Genomic DNA, 20581 nt, shown 5'->3' with positions numbered 1-20581 from the left:
TGCAACAGCCAGTTCCCATCTAGCAAGTGAAGCTGACACTGAGAAGAGATGTATGAAGTTAGACACCTGTCATCCACTTGCAACAATCAGCGTATTACACAAGGGCTCAACTGCAGAGAATAGCGGAGGCATGTGGAGACATGTCTGAGCTTAAACCGTAATTTTCTCTGTGGATGCTTTAAATGGGTATTGATACTAGTAGGTACATATGTGCTTAGCATTAGATATCTTAAAACACTAAAAATTACAAAGTTCTTGAAAAGCCCAGCTCATCAGAGTGCTGCTTTTAAACTGGAAGAGTGTTAACTGGGATTTTAAAGGGAGATTGGTGGGAAATCATATAGTCTCAGATGAAAAGATTTGAAAACAGAAGCTTTACAGACAATTTTGGAGACATTTTCTTGCAAAGTAAATTGTGTTGGGTTTGGTTTTTTTTTTTGTTTGTTTGTTTGTTTGTTTTGGTTTTGTTTGGTTTTTTTTTTTCCCCCAGAAGGTCTAGACTGAGAGGAATGTTTGCAAATCGGGTGGGTTGATGTTTACCGCTCTTGCTTTCATTCAGTGCACCCTCCACAACAAGGTCACAGGTGCTGGAATGGGGGTGGTTAATACCGGGCCTGATAACGCCGGTTCTTAGCGGGTCCGTGGCGCGAGGCCGAGGAAGGACCGCTGGTTATTTAAACCTCCAGGATGGGGGGGCCCTGCAATTATCCGGGCTGTTTGCTGGAGCTCTCCCTTGGGCCAGCCGCTGCGACGGCTGTGGTGCTGACCGGGAGCACACCAGCCCGACCCTGCGAGGAGCCGGTGCCCGCTGCGGCTGCCGGCGGGGCCAAGAGCGGCGCGGACGGGGCCTCCCCAGTCCCGCCTGGCTCCTGCCGGGCCCCGGGCGCAGGCACCCCGCCGCGGCCGTCGGTGTGAGCGCGGGGGACGTCAGTATGAGGGGGCCGGACCTGGGCAGGGCAGGGCGGCCGCGTCCCATCCCTCCCCGCCCCTCGCCGCGTCTCCCTGCTTCGCTCACTCCCTTCCTCCGGCTGGGGGCGGCCGGGTCGGCGCTCGCCGGGATCCTGTTCCTCCTCCCTCGGTGCATGGTCGTGGCGGGAGCGCGGGAGGGTGAGCCCGGCGGGGCGCGGGCCGGAGGCTGCGACGGGAGCAAAGCCCCAGCGAGGAGGAGCCGCCACTGCCAGGCCGAGGTGAGGGGGCGGCGGCCCCACCGAAGTTGTGAGGGGGAGGGAGGGAGGGAGGACAAGGAGGGCTGGACGCGTTTCCATTCATTGCCCGTGCGGCGGCCGGGCTGTAGTTCTCCTCGGGTAGGGGCTTTTAGCCGCAGGACGGGCCGGGGGGCGAGGAGGGTACGGGGCACGCCGCGGAGGTAACGGCGCAGACGGGGCCGTGGCGCTTCGAGAGCCGCCCAGCGTCCGCCAGCGAAGCGGGGAGGCGGGAGGCACCCGCTGGCCCCTTCCCCGCGGGGCGCCCGGAGCCGCCGGGCTGCCTCCCCGCGCTTCCCCTCACTCCCTCCGGTGCGGAGATTCCGCCAGCCGCGGTGTGCTGTCCCCGGCGGGACGCGGCTCCTCCGCCCGCGGGGAGGGGTGCCCCAGGCACACGTACGCAGCACTGAGCGGCCGCGGCTGCCGTCGGGGCGTCCGCTGCTGGCCGCGGGGAGGCGGCGGGGGGCTGCCAACGCTTTCTCCCATTCCGTTTGTGCGGCGAGCGCCGCGAGGAGTGGGGCGGGGACCCGGGCCCGAGGCGGGCGGAACGGCGGGGGCGCCGCCCGCCGGGAGCGGTCCCGGGGCGGCTTCGTGCGGGAGGCGAGGCGTGGTGAGAGGAGGGAGCCGGGGGCGAGGTGGCCCCGGCCCGGCCTGCAGCCGCGGCCTCGGCACCTGCAGCCCAGTCCGTGGGGTCGGGGACGCTCGCGTCCTCGGCGAGCTGACCGGGGGAGCGAGGGTTCAGAGCTCACCTTGGCGCATTCTCTCTCCGACGTGTTCTTCCTTCCTCTCGCTTTTCTGCGCTAAGTTTTTGACTTGTGTGTGTGTGTGAGGGTATTTTGTTTCTTAGGGTCCTTACAGAAAGGGGCGAGAAGTAGACGGCACAAGTTACCTGTGAAGGTTTGTTGGTAGTTCAGGCGTCACTCCAAATGAACTCGGTAACACTCCGCTGAGATTGGATCCCACAATTCAGAAGTTGCGGGTGCGTTGGAGCAACATCAAGTAAAACAGCACTGCTGGCAGTGCTGTGTCCGGACAAGTGCGAGCGCTGCCAGTACCTGGTGGCAGGGCAGCTGGGTTGCTCCATCGTTTACACTGAGCCAGAAGCAGGCAGACGAGACAGTGTGTGTGCATCCTGAAAACAGATGTGTTATTAGGAATAACTAAAAACAATTAAAAAGCTTTAGCTGACCTCATCTAGAAAAAAACGTATGTGTTAATTGAAAGGTTTGGCTTTTGTAGAGAAGCATTCCTAGGCACCATTACAGATACCTTAATGAAAATGCCTGCCTGCTCAGTCCCAGTTCTGCAGCGGGTTCTGGCTGCACAAGCTTACATCTGCAGGGAGCCCCCTTGTTTTCAGGGGGTTTGCTTTGGTCACGGAAACCTTACAGAGCTGTAACTCGCTGAGGCCTAAATACATGCTGTGCCCAAAGTGGCTTATTACAAAGTGTCAGTGACACTAAAGTCAGTGTTCCACTTAATTTTTCTGAATAAAGCATTTTACAAATATACAATCCCAATTAATCTCTGTCACTTTCTTCTCCTTTCCACCCATTGTTAGTTGCAGGACACAGACAGACCAACAGTCTGCTCTGTTAGGGCAGTTGTTATTGAGAGGGTTTTATCTCAGACACAGTTTTCATGGAAGCATTCCTCAATTTTCACTGCATACGCTAGTTTCAGCCACTCCAGCTTTAATCACATCACAGCCTTCTTCACAGGTTTCCTCTGTCTGGGTCATGGCATGGGTTTAATCAGTATCTGAGAAATTGCCCACTTTATCTTTTTTTAGTTAATCTGCTGTTTTTATTAAGCATTCTGGGAAATGCTTGCGAGATGATGTACCCACATGTCAGGCAACTAATAGTAATGTCATTTGCTTTTAAGAGTATAAATCACTGGGACTGGGTACAGCATTTCTGTATAAGAGTGTCGTAGGTCTTTTTATTTTTTTTACCTTTTTAATCAAACCATATTCTTCCACATTTTCTCAGTCACTCTTGAGTGTGCTTTGCTGGTAAATTTGGAACGGGAACACTGCTGGCTAAGGCTGAAAGGAAGCCAGTAATTTTTCATGTTCTAGCTTGTAGCTGTGAAAATTGCTTGTGGTGTTCCGTAATACAGTAGGACAATGACATATTAAGTGCTATATGCTATTGCATCAGCAGAACCAAGTTGGACTGCAGGTGACTATATAGCTGGCACCAGGCAAGAAACCCAGTGTTTTGTTTTGTGTATGGTGTAGACATTACTGTTTAAATAATCATTACATGAAAAGAAAACCACATCACTATTTTCCTGAGTGATACGAAGTACACAGTTCTTTATCAGAATTTGTATTTCCAGAAGCTTCTCGTTTGTTACACAGTTGGAGTACCAGTTGAAGGGCTCCCCAGTAAAAGAGTAGTTCTGAAAATAAGGGGACATCTTGAACACCGAATGGCAGCTCCTAACTGGAGTGAGAGTCCTGGTTATTCACTGAAGGCAACAACCAGCTTCTAGGAATTTCACCCTCAGCCTCTTAAAAGATAACTTGTTACAAGATGAAAAGGAAGCAGTTTCTTCACATAGGAACACCCCGACTGAGGGGACATCCAGCAACCCAGAGCTGTTTGGTGAAGCTTGTAGGGCAGTGAGGATGGCTGCTCTGCTGTCCCTAACTGTCCTTGCTTCCTACACACACGTGTGTTTATGCACAGGCACAAGCACAAACGGTTCCTCTTGTTGGCTGACCCTTTGCACCATCCCATCTGCAGGGAGAAGAGCAAAGATCAACTTCTGAACTGCTGGTGGCTTTTGGCAATGAGAGAAGCCGTTTTGTGCCCTCGTTCCTTATTTTCCCATGAACAGCGGCCTTCTGTATCTCTCCATTTGCCTCTTCCCTCTGTTTTCAGGGCCTCCCTTCCCCCACGGTAGTTCCCATTTCTCTGCTTTCTGCCTAGGGGATGAATCATTTGTGGTGTCAACATTCTGAACTCACTTGGGAAAAAGGGCAGAGGTGGTGAGTGGCTGGAAGGTGTTACTGGCTCTCAGAGTCCTTTCTTTGATGCAGAGACAATTGCTGATGTGATTGTATCTGACAAGTCTGTTAAAATGATGCCAAAGACTTTTGCTTGCATTGTATTTCCCTCCTGGTTTTATAGCTTTCACAAAAATTGACAGGATTCTTCCAGGTCATGGTGCCTAAAATCTGCTCTGGAAAGGTGGAACTAACAGGGTGTGTTCTTCTAAAATCACCTTCCTACATACAGATAAACTGGAATTAAGCTGAATGTATTGCCTTTTTAAGGACCAGATAAAAAATAACGTTATCACTTGTCTTTCAAAATTCCTGAGGAGGTATGGTCAGATACTCTGAAAGGTGTGTAAAAGTTTTATTATTTTATTTTTGAACAGTCTTTTAAGTAAAGCAAATAGTTTGAGTCATTTTTCTGTTATATTATTGAAAGTAGTTAATGCATTTTGGAAAATATTTTAGTGCTGATTTGAGATATTAAATTTTTATAATTGCTTTTGTTTCTCCGTATGCTTAGATTTTAGGAGATCAGACATAAACCACAGATAAGCATTTCAACACCAGTTAATCAGAGAATTTTCCTAGAAATATTTTCCTAGAAGATAGTTTTGTGGAAAGTAATTCCAAAAAAAACAAAACCCACAATGAGAAAATAATTCAATTATAAATTTGCTGCAAAAGCAAGCAAATGACTGCATATGTGCCTGATCTACATGGTGGATCAGGAATATATCTGAAATTGTGAACTCAGGGAATGCATGTGACAACTAGGCAATTATATTTTCCATGGCTGAGCACATATATATCACAGCAGAAAATATTCAGACTGTTGTGTTCGCACATTCAATAGCATTCAGTTTCTGACTGAGTATATATAACTAAAAAAATACATCAGTCTGTTGGTGAAGGTTAATTTCTGCAGTTTTCCTTGTCTTTTGCTTCTCATAATCATACTGCCTCAGCTTGGAGCTGTATAGTAAAGTTGGATGTGAGCACTTCACAGGAGGATCCAGAATGTTTAAGACATAGCTGCGTGAGCAGAATGCTGCAGCAGTATTTATTCCTGAAAACATTTCTTATTTTGGCTTAAATGTTGCTGGCTGGTGTTTCCTGGGGCCCATAGTGAAAGCATGGAAGCTAAATGATAAACCATGAAAATGAAACACTGTAAAAAGAGAAAAAATATCTTTGTGAAAACATCATACTGTGTTCCACCCAGTGAGAAGACTATAATAAATGCACCCAGATGCAAAGAAAGTCTGACTTTCAGCTGATTTTCAGATCTTTTCATTTTTACCTTTATAGCGTTTCTAGTGCTCAGAAAGGATTAACGAAACAATATTGCTGAAGCAGCTGCACAGCCTCGTTTGTCACTGGTGTCTCCATTTCAAATTACTTTTAGTACTGTCTTAATATCTTGAAGACTGTGGAGGTATCGTTAGATTCATGTTTTATACGTGGTATCTAACGGCTTACCAGTGAAAATGACTTGAGTTTGAATTGGCTTTAGAGTTCACTAATTGATTTTCATGTTTGTTAACACCTGACATTGCATACATTGTATGTATTCTCATACATAGTTTATGACAATTTACCAGTTATTAATAATAAGCATTATTAATGCTGTCACTGTTTCAGATGAATAACAGTAAGTTTTGTAGAGAAAGTCATATAAAAAGCCTTAATAGTAAAACTGATACGTATTTTAGGGTTTGATTGTAGATTGTTGGCCTTTTCATCTTGCAGGATTCTTTTTCATCCTGAGTGGGTTCTTCTGTTATAGTGCTTTAGAAAAAATCTTGTAAGTTTACTTCTAATAGAAATGGCTAACAGGGTAGTTGTAGTAATTACACTTTGGGCCTGGTCTGAATTGAATGTTGCATTGTCTTATTAAAAGCTATGCAGTTTTTGAACCAGCTTAGTTCAAGCAGTGTGGCTTCTCAGGTTGCTGAGACTTTGGGTAGCTGTGGCAGAACTTTCTTGGTTCAGCTTCCAGGCATAATCCCTTAAACGTCTTTGGAAAGAATCACCTGTGATGTGGGAGGATAAATTCAGTCTCTATTTGATCTTATACTGAGATTGCAGATAGGGTGCCAGTTGGTGCCATCTGTGTTTATAGATTTTGCAATAGTATTCAGTAGGAGATTATCTGAAAGCCAAATCAGTTTACATAGGTCAGTGAATTGCAGCTTGCAAAGGCTTATGTCTGGGATCATTGTAAACAGGTTTTTTAGAGTTTTCATTGAACTTTCCTTTGTCAAAACCTGACCTCATCGCTAAAGTGCATGGTGGTGCTAATGCGCCAAGTTTTATATTCTGGTGAATGCATTTGAGAGAAGCTTTATTTTAATGGTTACATACTCTTGTTTTGTCTTTCAGTGTGTGTGTATTGCTTTGATATGTCCTGTGCAAAAAGGAATTTTGTGGAGGAAAAGGTGTAACAAAAAATATTTTCAGATTTAGGGTGGTGGACTGTTTTCATGAAATGTTAAGTAGGTGGTGTGTATGTGGTGCTGTAAATACAACTACTGTTCCTGCAATAAAGTACCTGTAAAAGAGAAGGTGCTGCAGTTAAGGGTACAGTTTGTCAGATATCTAGATTTTAATAATGTCCTTGTGTCAGCTGGGATAGAGTTAATTTTCATCCTAGTAGCTGGTACAGTGCTGTGTTTTGGATTTAGGATGAGACTAATGTTGATAACGCAGTGATGTTTCTGTTGTTGCTGAGCAGTGCTTACTCTAAGTCAAGGACTTTTCAGCTTTTACTTGTGCTGCCTTGCCAGTAAGGTTGGAGGTGCACAGGAAGTTGGAGGGAACACAGCCAGTACAGCTGACTCTAACTGGCCACAGGGGTATCCCATGCCATATGACATTATTCTGTGCATATAAAGCTAGGGGAAGAAGGAGGTCTGGGGGCATTTTGAGTGATGGTGTTTGTTTTCCCAAGTAACCATTATACCTGATGGAGCCCTGCTTTCTTGACGATGGCCCTAAACACCTTCCTGCCAATGGGAAGTAGTGAATGAATTCCTTGTTTTTCTTTGCTTGCATGTGTGGCTTTTGCTTTACCTATTAAACTGCCTATATCCTAACCCACGAGTTTTCTCACTTTTGCCCTTCTGTAAGATTCTCCTCCACATCCCACAAAGGGGGAGAGTAAGTAAGCAGCTGTGTGGTGCTGAGTTGCTAGCTGGGATTAAAACACAACAACTAAAGTCAGATTTGTACAGAATTTCTCAAAAGAGTTCTTTGTGTGCAAAGAATGGCAGCATCTTTCTACGTAACTATTTAGTACTGATGAATAGTATGTATTGAATTGTGCTTGTAATATGAATAGTGGAGGGTAACTCATACAAATACTACTGCTTTCTTAGCCTTGTATGGAACTCACTATATTTCACGAAATGGGGCAGGAAGTGTAAGTGGCCATAGTGACAATTTTAGCAATTGTAACTCTGTTTCAGAACAGACACCTGGTAGAACCTGAACATCATTCTGCACAGGCAAGTCTGAGTAATTCAGTTTATAAGAAAATTTCAAAGGTAAGTTGTAGTCAAATATGGTCACATATCCCTTTATAGCTTTTACATGTTGAGATTAGTTGCATGTATGTTAATTTTAAATTCATAACTTGTGGATTTGTTTCTGTGCTTTTAGAAAAATGTTCTAACTTACTAGATCAACATTAAGCGGTGGGCCAAGTTGGGAATAGAATGAAATTACAGTTTTATGCTTAACAGAAAGTTTCATGCAGTGTTATGTCTTCTCTCTGCGTTGATTTTTCTCAGGACAGTGTTGCTCTGGTGTGGTTTACCTTTCAGGAGTTAACAAAGGTCTAATTTTTCTCCCTGTTTAGGTTTTCTTTTAACTTACTAATAGACATAGAACAAGACAGCTGGCGTGCAAGACTTTCCACAGACTGCCCAGCTGATTGCTTTGCTGAGATAATTTAGCAGAGATATCCAGTTTGCAGAAATGTGCATGAAGTTTGTGTTGTGCATACATGTTTATTCAGTCATTAGTCATGATCATGACTGCATAAAATCAATGTAATTACCTTCAACCAACCTTTATATCTAAGTGACCCAGACCGCATTCCATGACAGCCCTGACAGTTTGAATTAGAGCTTGCCTTTCATCGCAGCCAAATTTGGAGTACAGAAATATCCATCTTTTCTTGAGTTTGCTTAGTGCAAGAATGGTACATGTTAATGTGAAAGACTGAAAGTCCATTCAAAAACAGAGCCTAAGGAGAGTTCTCATTCATTTGGTGCTTGAGCAGCCCATGTAAACAGTTTACCTAGCTTTTTTGTTGCACATTACATACATTGCACAGAAGATGTGCAATCTCTTGCTTTCAATGTGCATCAGGAGTGTTGTGCATGCATGCATGCACTGTGCTCTCCATAGTATGCATCTGCTTCCAAGCCACATTTAAGGAGAGTCTTAAAGGGAAGGTCAGAGAATAGAATTCCATGCTTTCAGCGCTATTTCTTCAGCTCTTGGCAGCTAGTCTTCCTCTCTTTCCGCAGGCTTCTTGGAGTTGGACAGGGAAAAGGTCTGAATGAATAGTTTATGTGTGAGCACGTTGTTTGTAGCCTTACTTTTTTTCCAAGCAGCCCTGTAACAGCCTCTTTCCCCCCACTTTTTTTATTAATCACTGAAAAGTTTCTGCCTCAGGTCCCCAGGAAAAGAACATAAAAAGCTGGGACTAGAAGAGGCTTTATGAAGTCACCCAGTCCATTCATTTGCCACAGAATAGGATCATTCATATTTGTCATCTGTGACTTGTTCTAAAGAACTCAATAGTCTCCCATACATCGTCATGTTACGCAATTCACACCTTCTTTGTTGCTGTTTAACACTGTAACTGCCCATGCTGCATCTGTCTTGGACAAAGCAAATAATTGTTTTTCTTCTTATGATGTGTTTTATTATGTTTCTTTTAAGCTATCATTGCTTCTGTTTCTTCAAGTTCAGTTCTTTTACCTCACAGGTACTGTCTTCTGTACACCAGTTATTTTTGTTGGTTTTCTTTGGGTTATCTTCCATTACTTCACATCTATTTTATTCTGTCCAAGTTAAGACTGTATTTAACATGAGTTTTTAATGATATTGAGTAAGATGGAATAGTATCTTCTTCATACTTACTGACACAACACGTCTTTTTTGCAGCACAGTGATTTTTTTTTTTTTTTTTTCATGGTCAGGCAGTGATCCACCAGATCCTCATGTAAGGATGTGTGTTCTAAGACATTTATCACACTGATCATTACAGAGCTGGTTATTTCTGCCTAACTGTATCATCTTGCACATGTTCTTACTGAAGATGACATTGTTTTTTCAGGTCATTCTTCTAAGTCTTCATTTTGAATTCCTATCTTTTCCTCCAATAAACATTCTACCTTTTCTAAATTAACATTGACTGGTAATAAAATAGCTTACTTTATTACGTAACACAAATCCTGAAAATACTGGAACAAATTTCTTTGGAAACCTTAGCTAAAAAAAGGCAAAAAAAAATTAACTAAGTCTCTTTTTTATGCTTGTAAAGACCCTTTTCAGTGAAGGAAAGGTAGAAGAGAGAAAAAATTTTAGGATAAAGTGTTTTCCTTGTAGTGCAAGTTATTTAAATCAGATCTGCGTATTGAAGAAACTGTGGAAAGAAAAATTCACCAGACTCCTGATAGTCCTGTGGACTGGGAAAAGCAATTCATGCCAATTGTAATGCTGAGAAACCTCCTTTCCCCACACATTTTTCCATTAATTTACAGGTGATGGAGGAAAATATTTTCACAAGAAACTGTTGGCCTGCATCCTTGTCTATTTTTGTAATATTAATTCTAGTTAATTGTGTAATCAAAGGCTGTTGAAAAAATGCACTTTCAGGGATAGTAGCTGTAGTTAAAGAAGTCAAGCATGTGGAAGAGGAAAATATAAAGGTTAAACTCAAGTCAGAATTAAATGTCTGTAAGAAGGCAGGTTAGCAAAGAATTTGAGGAACAAGTTGAGGAGCAGGAAGTCTGGTGCAGAGAGTCTGTAGGGCCCAGATTATTGGGGAATAAAAAGAACATTCAGGGAAAGTAGAGCCATAGAAGAAAGGCTAAGTGCATGTTTTGCTTTTTCAGTTCACTGCAGGGACAATCAGAGATGTTTAACACCTTCCATACAAAGCACAATTAGTGAGGAGAAGAGACAACTAGGATTGTGATGATAGTTTTATAAAAACATGAACAACATGGTGAGGGTGATAAGGATCATTTGTTCATTGACTGTCCCAGTACAAGAGCTAATGAGCGTGGAAATGAAACTAGCAGGTGTTGGGTTCAGAACAGCAAAAAAGAGTTTTGTTTCATGCACATATCATTAAGTTGTGTAACCACAGGATGTGGTAGATACTGAAAATTTATACCAATTCAAAGGGAGACTGGACAAAATGAATGGAAGAAAAGTCTGTAGGGAATTATGAAATACATAAGCTTGACCTCTGGCTTTGAAAGTTCCTGAGCTGCAAATTATTGGAGACTAGAGCGTATTTGAGGAAAGTATGACTAAACGCTTATACTATTCTTATCTTCTTCCCCAGACATCTGCTTTTGGCTGCTCTTGGAGACAGGGGTACCAAGTAGAAGATTCAACCTGGCAAAATTTTAGATTTGTCTTTTTAAATTGTAAAACTCAAGACACATCTTTCTGTGAGTTAGCAGCTGAGGGTAGCATCTGCAAATCTTATACTTTGTAGACCTAAAGCATTCTATTTGTTTTCCTTACAATTTAAGGCATAAGTACATTTTTAATAAAGCACAAAAATTACCATGAACGTTTGTTTGTCTTCTGCCAGTTGGCGTCAGCTGCAAATTACGTTTCATTTCAGTCATGCTAAACTGCCAGATGAGATAATACTCATTGTCTCATTTGGGCAATCTAAGCAGCTATGTCTGTAATCCTAACTTGATTTATTTTGTCCTCTGTGTGTGAAATTGTCTTGAATACAGAAGTTTTTAATTCTCTCTGCCCTTCTCCCTTCTACTATAGATAATTTAAACTGCTGACATGAACACAGAGTATGTGACATTCCCTGCAGTTAGATAAAAGACTGAACGCTCTTAGATCTCTGACAGGACAGAGCAGTATAGAGGGAGGAGGATGCTGTGTTTGTTCTACAGACACTGATTTAATGGATTGATTTAGAGTGCTGATTCAATGGTATGTCTTTAACACACTCGCCAGCAGATCAGAACCCCATAACCATACAATCTCATGTAAACATACCTTGTTATCCCCAATTTTAACGTTAACCTTGTACTAGTACGTTTTCTGCTCTGTCAGGTATTGTTCATCTCTCTGTGACTGTCATAATGCCAGATCAGGTATTGTTTGTCTCCTTCAGCTGGCATGAAGTCAGCAAGAATGCAGCATCCTGAACTCTGGCAGATTTGACAGAAATGTGATTGTGTCTGCACCTGCTCAGGGAGTAAATTTTTATTGCATGGTGATCATACCAGATGGTAATGTACCAGATGGTAATCTGGCATTATTGAAGACACAGCCGTGTGTTACACATGCATTCTTTACTTTTCTGTCATGTATTAATGTATTTAACACACTTTTACTGAGTTTTCCAAAGTGACTGTGGTGGCTAAATGAACAGTGCTTTTACCACTAGACTCTGTCTACAGGCTTCTTCATGTCTTACCACCTAAGTGTTTCCTCTGTTCTTGTAATGCCAAATAAACAATTTTATCCTTCTTTTCTCTGTGGTCTGAGGCATGAGGGAAAATAACTGGCTGGAGGTAGAAAGCCTGTGCAGTGATTATACTGCCACAGAGAGTTTTTAGTGCCAGGTGTTAGACTGTCACATGTTACTGATGGTAGAGTTCCCAGGTTATCCTGTGCTGCTGTAATGGAGGCTGGGTTAAAGAAGCAAGGATTTTGTAGGTTTTAGGAAGCTCCTTCCTGAGCCTTTGTAGTCAGTTCCTATGTCTGTTGCTGAAAACAGGTTGATCAGACTGAAACTGCTTACAGTTTACTTCACATACCAAAGTGGGCGTTACTGAGTTATGTCGCTTTGGAGCTGGTGAAGGAAAGGCAACATTTGAGTTTGTGTAGGTGAGACTATTGAAGTTTATTGTAAATAACTGTGTGTTGTTTTGTTCTTTTTGGCATGTTTGTGTATAGTAGCTACTTTGATCCCTACACATTGAGTGAAGGTTTATTGATGTGTTACTACAGTAGAGTTGTTTTGTGACTACCTTAAGAATAAACTGTAGGAAAATTCAAAAGTATTCTCATGTTCAAATATCATCATCTGCTACCTGAAAATATTTGCACTGATGATGCATTTGCATATAAAAAATAGAATTCTCTTCTCTGAAGGTTTATTAACCTATGCCAAATACAATTAATCACAGTCAACAGCATCACAGTTAGGAATTTTGGAATTGATAAAGGAAGGTAAGTTCTCTGTTTAGACAGGGAAGCTGTCCAGCTATTCTGTTGGACAAAATCACCTCTTCTGTATGGACAGGAGAAGGTTCAGCCATGCCATTAACTGATTATACAGAGAAGTATGTCAGGTAACATGAAGCTACTGTTTAGATACCTAACAGTCTGCCTTTAAGTTGAAGAACAATGAAAAGTTCTTTGCTAGACAACCAGGGAATACACTCAGGGGTTCATGCTTTAAATACAAACTGTGAAAACAGTTTAAAGAAAATATTTTCAAATTTTTTTCTCCATTTAGCCTTTTGCTATTGATTTATACTCCAAAAGAAAGAAAAGAAAAATGACCTTGTATCTAGCTATTAATCAGTTTACTGATTGATAATGACCTAAGATGTAGCACCTAAGAGAGTGATTATTCATCTGACTTTTAATGTAATCACAAAACTGGGAGGAGTGGCTGACATACCAGAGGACTGTGCTGCCATTCAGCGAGACCTGGACAGGCTGGAGAGTTGGGCGGGGAGAAACTTGATGAAATTTAACAAGGGCAAGTGTAGAGTCTTGCATCTGGGGAAGAACAACCCCATGTACCAGTACAGGTTGGGGGGTGACCTGCTGGAAAGTAGTGAAGGGGAAAGGGACCTGGGGGTCCTGGTGGATAGGAGGATGACCATGAGCCAGCAATGTGCTCTTGTGGCCAAGAAGGCAAATGGCATCTTAGGGTGCATTAGAAAGGGAGTGGTTAGTAGGTCAAGAGAGGTTCTCCTCCCCCTCTACTCAGCCTTGGTGAGGCCGCATCTGGAATATTGCGTCCAGTTCTGGGCCCCTCTGTTCAAGAAGGACAGGGAATTGCTTGAAGGAGTCCAGCGCAGAGCCACAAAGATGATTAAGGGAGTGGAACATCTCCCTTATGAGGAGAGGCTGAGGGAGCTGGGTCTCTTTAGCTTGGAGAAGAGGACACTGAGGGGTGACCTCATCAATGTTTACAAATATGTAAATGGTAGGTGTCAGGATGATGGAGCTAGGCTTTTTTCAGTGATATCCAGTGATAGGACAAGGGGCAATGGGTGTAAACTGGAGCATAGGAAGTTCCACGTTAACATCAGGAAGAACTTCTTTACTGTAAGAGTGACAGAGCACTGGAACAGGTTGCCCAGGGGGGTTGTGGAGTCTCCTACACTGGAGATATTCAAGGCCCGCCTGGACAAGTTCCTGTGTGATGTACTGTAGGTTACCCTGCTCTTGCAGGGGGGTTGGACTAGATGATCTTTTGAGGTCCCTTCCAACCCTTGGGATTCTGTGATTCTGTGATTCTGTAATCAGACCATACTGTTTAGGAGAAAACTGTTAAACACTCCTTTTGGAATTCAAAGAAGCCTTTACTAGCATCCTTGCCTCCTGCAATAATCATGATTAAGATTTTAATACTCATACTACTGCTATAAGTAATAACAACACATATATGTCAAGTTGCCAGACATTTTATGCTTCATTCTATATTATATGATTCCTAAAGATGTCAGAAAAATTCTCAAATGAAAAAGTTATAGCGTTGTCTTAAAGATTAATTTAATAACCAATTAACAAATCTTCCCTTTGAAGTTCTTCGTTCCAAATCCTCATCTGTGGTCATAGAGTTCTCTGCTAAGGGACAGTCTGTATTTGTAAGCACTGATGTTTATTGTTTCACTTTCTATTCATGCTTGCTTTTGTGACTAAGTAGAAATATTATTTTATTGACTACATTTTTTTTTCAGTGATAATGAAGGGTTCATATTTGCATCAAACAAGCCAGATAATTTGGAAAACAGATGTGTTATCTTTCCAGTGTGCTTTCCTTTATTGGAAAGACTGAACAAAGACAAATACTGATGAAAATCAATGCTGTCATTACTCAGTTGTGTTTTTCTGTGTCTGATAATGAGAAAGGTTATTTATAGACATTGGTTAATTAAAATCCAGTGCATCAGACCTGTTTCTGTCCGTCTGGGCCAAGGCATCATTCATCAGCTGAGGGGAGCCATGTATGTGTAGCCATCTTTGCAACCACATGTAATATACTCCATATTACCTCTAAAATCAGACATTATGGCTCATTTCAGGAAGATGTTGGTCTGATAAATGAAGAATGGGCAGTTACAGTCCCATTGTATGATGCAGTTTGCAGTCTAGGGGAAACAAAACTAACCGATACTTGGTTTTTGTGGGCTTAGACCATTATGTTCCTCACCTCAATCTCAAAAACATAAATTCTCAAAATTTATAAAGCTTATTTCCCATTTCTTTTTTAGAATCATGGAATCATAGAATGAACAGCAGTTTTGTTTTTAACCTTAGTTTCCCATGGTTTTCTGCAAAGCCTGAGAAGCTCAAAACATCATTGTGAATCTTATTCAGAGAGGAAGCAGGTATGGTCAAGTGTTTATTTTTCCTCAAGGACTGCATTTGGTAAAAATATCTAAAAACCTTACATGAAATAGTAACAAATAAGCATTAGCTTCATATTCACAGATGTCCAGAAGAGTCCTGTGTGCAGGCCGCTGTCCTCATAAAGAGAGGAGCAGGCAGAAAGTCTAAGTGACGATGCAGGAGTGGGTGCAAGGGTTCAACAGATTCCAAAATGTGGGCTCAGGGGAGGAGTGCTCTGTTGTCTTTGGATTGCCATGGACATCTTGATTTTGATTGTGAGAAGCAAAAAGCATACTTCTTAATCTGTGTTTATCTCATTACCAGATGATAGAAATAGTCTGTCTGCTGGTCTTGTTTAAAAAATAACAAATATGTTCACCTACCAGTTCTACCTGCTGTGTGCAACTGGCAACTTCCTAAAGTCTTTTTGCTGCACGCTGCTGTTCTGGCTTTGCATATCATTCTGAATTATTTGATCTTGGATGAGTTACATGTCCTAGTAGCTCTGGATTTAACTAGTTCAAATTAAATGTGGTGGTTTTTTTTTTCTTTAACATGAGCATGCTGTTACTCCATTAATGGTTGAATAATGATGTAATAGCTCTGTTTATGAACCAGAAGAGGAATGAAAATTGCTACTCAGCATTGTCCTTAGTGAGTAGACGCTGATGCACATTTTAAGCTTTAAATCTTAATTTTTCCATGCATACTTTTTGTGCATGTGTGTGTGTATGTGTGTCTTCATTTGACCAAGATAAAGATTTAAAGGGGAAAATTACTATATATGGCTGTAGTCAGCCTAAACCTGTCTATGCAGCAGAAGCTTCATCTCTTTTTTTCTTTTTTTTTTTTTTTTTACTTTTTTTTCTATGAAGTTTGCATGTTCTCACAGTGGAATAAATGATTCAGTAGTTGGTCCTTCCCCCCTAGATTATAGAGCTGCTGAGAGACAAGTTTTTTAATTGCTCTGATTTAATCTATCTTATTTTGAAGATAGGGTACATTTGGTTTGTAAAAAGGGCAGACATTCTTTACCTGGAAGAGAAGCAACTTTTGAATGAAAAAAATAATATTCCTTCTATTGTAATGTAATATGATCAAGAAGTAGTTGGTTTTCCTTTTCCTTTTGCATGCAGGTTTGAGTGGTTGTAACTTGAAGGCTGGCACAAGATGATTCATAACCAGATCTGTGATTGCTGACCATGGTTCAGAGAGCTCTGCAGTTCTGCAGGCTTTTGTATCTTGAAGTTTAAAAAAATAAATGAAGCAATCAACTGAAGACTTTTGTCTAAAATTAATGTGTTTCTTTGTTCATGTTGGAATTACTTGGGTGTGCAAGCCTGTGCAGGGGCCTGAATCCTCAAACGTTAAATGCCACTGGGATGCTTGGTGTTCAGTCTAGCAATGGTAGTAGTTCTTGAGGTGCTAGTAACTATTTGGTCAATGTCTCTCCCTACTTTTCTAGCCCTATGTAAGTGATCTGAGCATTGCTCTGAGTGGGTTAGTTGCTTCGTCATTACTATGTGTGACTTTTTGGAGGGAGTGTGTGGTCCAAGAGACCTCACAGATTTCCTGGACATGGCCCACACTGTAGCTGTGTCTGTTGTTTATTATGTCCTTTCAGAACAGAAGATAAATCCATTTCCCTAATGATTATGTTCTTTTTTTTTTTTTTTTTCATATGCTTAAATGAGTTTCTGCCTTATTTTGGCTGCCTTTCACTTGTCTGTATACTCATGTTTTTGCTCAGTTCAGCTGGAAGATTCACCACCTACACATTGGTTTGTTCCACCACAAGGTAGATAGTTCTTTAAATATGTGGACAGTTGAATTTTTAAACACTTAACACTGTTTAGAAAATCTTATAAAAGTAAGCAGCTGTGTGCTGCAGGTTTTATGATATTTAATGTTTATAATACTATGATTGCTTATTACATAGTTAATTTTGAGATGTATTTTGAGTCTTGTGTACACACAAAGTCTAAATTTTGTTTGATTTGACGTGTAAAAAAGACCTTATGTTTAACCATATTTGGCATGATTTAATAAATGATTTTTTAGAACTCAAAATTTATTCCTGTGAAGAACTAATATATAATTCCTAAGGACAGGAATCTGTTAAGAAAATACCAGGAGAGATAGACAGAATAATAGAATCATAGAAGAGTTAGCATTGGAAAGGACCTTAAGATCATCACGTTCCAATCTCCCTTCGATGGGCAGGGACACCTCACGCTAGACCATATCACTGAAGGCTCTGTCCAGCCTGGCCTTAAACACTGCCAGGGATGGAGCATTCACAACTTCCCTGGGCAGCCCATTTCAGTGCCTCACCACCCTAACAGGAAAGAACTTCTTCCTTATATCTAACCTGATCTTCCCCTGTTGAAGTTTGAGCCTGTTACCCCTTGTCCTGTCACTACAGTCCCTGATGAAGAGTCCCTCCCCAGCATCCCTATAGGACCCCTTCAGGTACTGGAAGGCTGCTATGAGGTCTCCACGCAGCCTTCTCTTCTCCAGTCCCAACTTTCTCAGCCTGTCTTCATACGGGAGGTGCTCCAGTCCCCTGATCATCCTCGTGGCCCTCCTCTGGACTTGTTCCAACAGTTCCATTTCCTTTTTATGTTGAGGATGCCAGAACTGCACACAATACTCCAGGTGAGGCCTCACGAGAGCAGAGTAGAGGGGCAGGATCACCTCCTTCGACCTGCTGGTCACACTCCTTTTGATGCAGCCCAGGATACAGTTGGTTTCTGGCCTGCAAGTGTACACTGAAGCTGGCTCATGTTAAGTTTCTCATCAACCGAGACCCCCAAGTCCTTCTCTGCAGGGCTGCTCTGAATCTCTTCTTTGCCCAACCTGTAGCTGTGCCTGGGATTACCCCAGCCCAGGTGTAGGACCTTGAACTTGGCTTTGTTGAACTTCATAAGGCTGGCATTGGCCACTTCTCAAACATGTCAAGGTCCCTCTGGATGTCATTCCTTCCTTCCAGGGTATCAACCAAACCACTTAGCTGGTATCATTGGCAAACTTGCTGAGGGTGCACTCAATCCCACTGTCCATGTTGCTGACAAAGATGTTGAACAGGATAGTATCTACCTTCATTCAGCATCAAGCCTCCCAAATTAAAAATCAGTAGGAAAAGCACTACGTTGAGTTTTGTCCTGAAAAATATTAGATACTGTGCAGCTATGCAGTTTAAACTAAAAAGCAAATTTGTCTAAGAAACCTAAAAGATGATAGTATTTAAAGAAATACGAAAATACATAAGATCTGAATTTGAGATAGTAATGAAAGAAGATCAGTTCCAGCTGTGTGTAGAAATATCCTATGGACCTTTCTTGGTGGGAAAAAGAAGTGCTTTTTCCCTGTTTTATAATATGCCTCTTTGTCCTGGAGTATATTTACATTTCTTTGAATTGCAGACAGTTTAAGATAACTATTATGAAAAGATGTTGACAAAATCAAAGGAATTAAGAAGAAGGTGTCAAAGCATCAGAGGGTTGATGGGATGGTTTATGAGGAAAACAAAACTACTCTTAATGGCTTTATTAAATTGGGGTGAAATGAGGTCAAAGAAGGTGATAATGCAGTGAACTGAAGAAAAACGGGCTGTCAGTGTTACTTAGAGTAATGAAATGTTTTTTTCTGGAACTGTGTCCTGTCAAATACCAAAAATTGGTATTAAATTGGCTGCTTTGTTCAGAAAGCAGTGATGTAACGAGCAGTCTTGCATTGACCTACACTGAGCAGACTGTTGCCTCTGTCTAGTTTCTAAGAAAAGTTAGTGGAGTTTTTGTGTTTAAATGAACTTCAGCTTAATTTGTGATCAAGTTCACCAGTTCTTGAACTTGTGTTAGAAGTTGTGATGAAAATACTCATTGGATATTGACTCTAATATACAGAAAGAACCTGGAGGGTCACTGCAATACTGTAGTTAACTCTTTCACTCTCCATTTCTGGACAATTTTTCAATTTCATGCATTTAAACTGGCGTATTTTGCACTATTTTAACTCTCCTATGATTTCCTTTTTTATTTCCTGTGATAATGTAGTTGTGCTTGTTGTTTCTGCCTCTTATTGTTCTTGAGGCCCATCAGTCATAAGCAGAGACTCAGGGTACTGAGCTGGATGAATTGCAACCTGTATCCTGCCCTTATCTGTCCTCATTGTGACCACCGCACATTCCCACCAGGCAGCAGGACTGTGTACTTGTCCACTGTGGGTACATGGCCATGTCACTGAGGGAACGTGCTGATCAGGAAGCCAGAGAACCTGTCACCCTAGCTGGGATTTATGCATTTTGGTTGTACAAATGTATATGCATATAATTAGTTACAGCTGAATATCTGAGAAGCTACGTCTTGCAGTAACCAAAAGGTTGGATGCTCCATTCAGTTGAACAGCTACCAGACATAGCCATGCAATTCCTTTTTCTTAGATTAAGCTCAGTTGAAGTTGTTATTATTATCTTAAAAGTATGGATGAATACTAGGGACTCATATAGTTTTGATAGAGATAGTATAACTGGTAGAAAAGACCTCAGTCTTTCGTGTGTGAGGATGTGAAGAGGTGGTTCATAAAAACCATTCATTGAAAGCTTTAAATGTAACCAAAAGACAATGAATGACACTGAACAAAATGATCAAATGGGACCTCCTCCTTAAAAAATGGTGAAATGTTAATGCAGATTTTTTTGAGCAGGAGGAACATCTGAGCTATTTCCATCCCCTTTTCAAAACCTCATAAGTAGATCTCCTATTATGAATTAACATGTATAGCTCACAATGTACGTTTCAGGTAACTCAGGGACCAACCACATCGTAGTCATACATTCTTCTGGTGTCTCCTGAAGAGGTGGGTTGTGGCACACTGCCAGCAAATGTGGTTATTAAATTAATTATTGATGGTCAATGCAGATTTTGAAGTTATGAGTCACTTGCATACTTCTCAATTTTAGACAGCTTTCTGTGATTCTGTCTTTTATTTTTAGCTTGTGCATTTACAGTTGATACTTTAAAAAAGATAAATGTTACCAAAACCCAAACAAAATTAGTTCCTAAAAGCAAAGTTAACATCCTTTTTACAGTTATGTTTTCATTGAATTGTTGACTTATTAGGATTTTTAAATGCATGAATGGTTTGAGTTGGTTAAGAGTAAGAAACTTAAGATTCTAAGTTTCTAAGAAAGTTGGGGCTGTTCAGCATGGAGAAGAGAAGGCTGCGTGGAGACCTCATAGCAGCCTTCCAGCATCTGAAGGGAGCCTACAAGGATGCTGAATGGGGGTTCTTCATCAGGAAGTGTAGTGACATGACAAGGGGTGATGGGCTTAAACAAGGGCAAGAAGTTATTTTCTGTTAGGGTGGTGAGGCACCTGAACAGGTTGCCCAAAGAAGTGGTAGATGGTGGTAAATGCTCCATCCCTGTCAGTGTTCAAGCCCAGGCTGGACAGAGCCTTATGCAATATGGTCTAGTGTGAGGTGTCCCTGCCCATGGAAGGGGGTGTTG

General features: G+C 41.6%; 1 protein-coding gene across 7 annotated transcripts in view; it reads left to right on the top strand.

The window, feature by feature from the left end:
- Positions 1-996: 996 nt before the first annotated feature.
- Positions 997-20581, top strand: part of LHFPL2 (LHFPL tetraspan subfamily member 2) — a 126726-nt gene continuing 107141 nt past the window's right edge. For 2 of the 7 annotated variants that reach the window (XM_065662301.1, XM_065662303.1), the window contains exons 1-3: positions 997-1187; positions 7683-7760; positions 14955-15071. The gene's annotated coding sequence lies outside the window, so the exon portion shown is untranslated. Of the gene's footprint in view, positions 1188-7682; positions 7761-14954; positions 15072-16208; positions 16352-20581 lie in introns of those variants that run through there. The other 5 variants (XR_010608686.1, XM_065662305.1, XM_065662304.1 and 2 more) reach the window with 5 other exon arrangements.

Source organism: Lathamus discolor, chromosome Z (assembly GCF_037157495.1).
Source record: "Lathamus discolor isolate bLatDis1 chromosome Z, bLatDis1.hap1, whole genome shotgun sequence".
Taxonomy (NCBI): Eukaryota; Metazoa; Chordata; class Aves; order Psittaciformes; family Psittacidae; genus Lathamus; species Lathamus discolor.
This window is presented reverse-complemented; position numbering and strand designations above follow the sequence as displayed.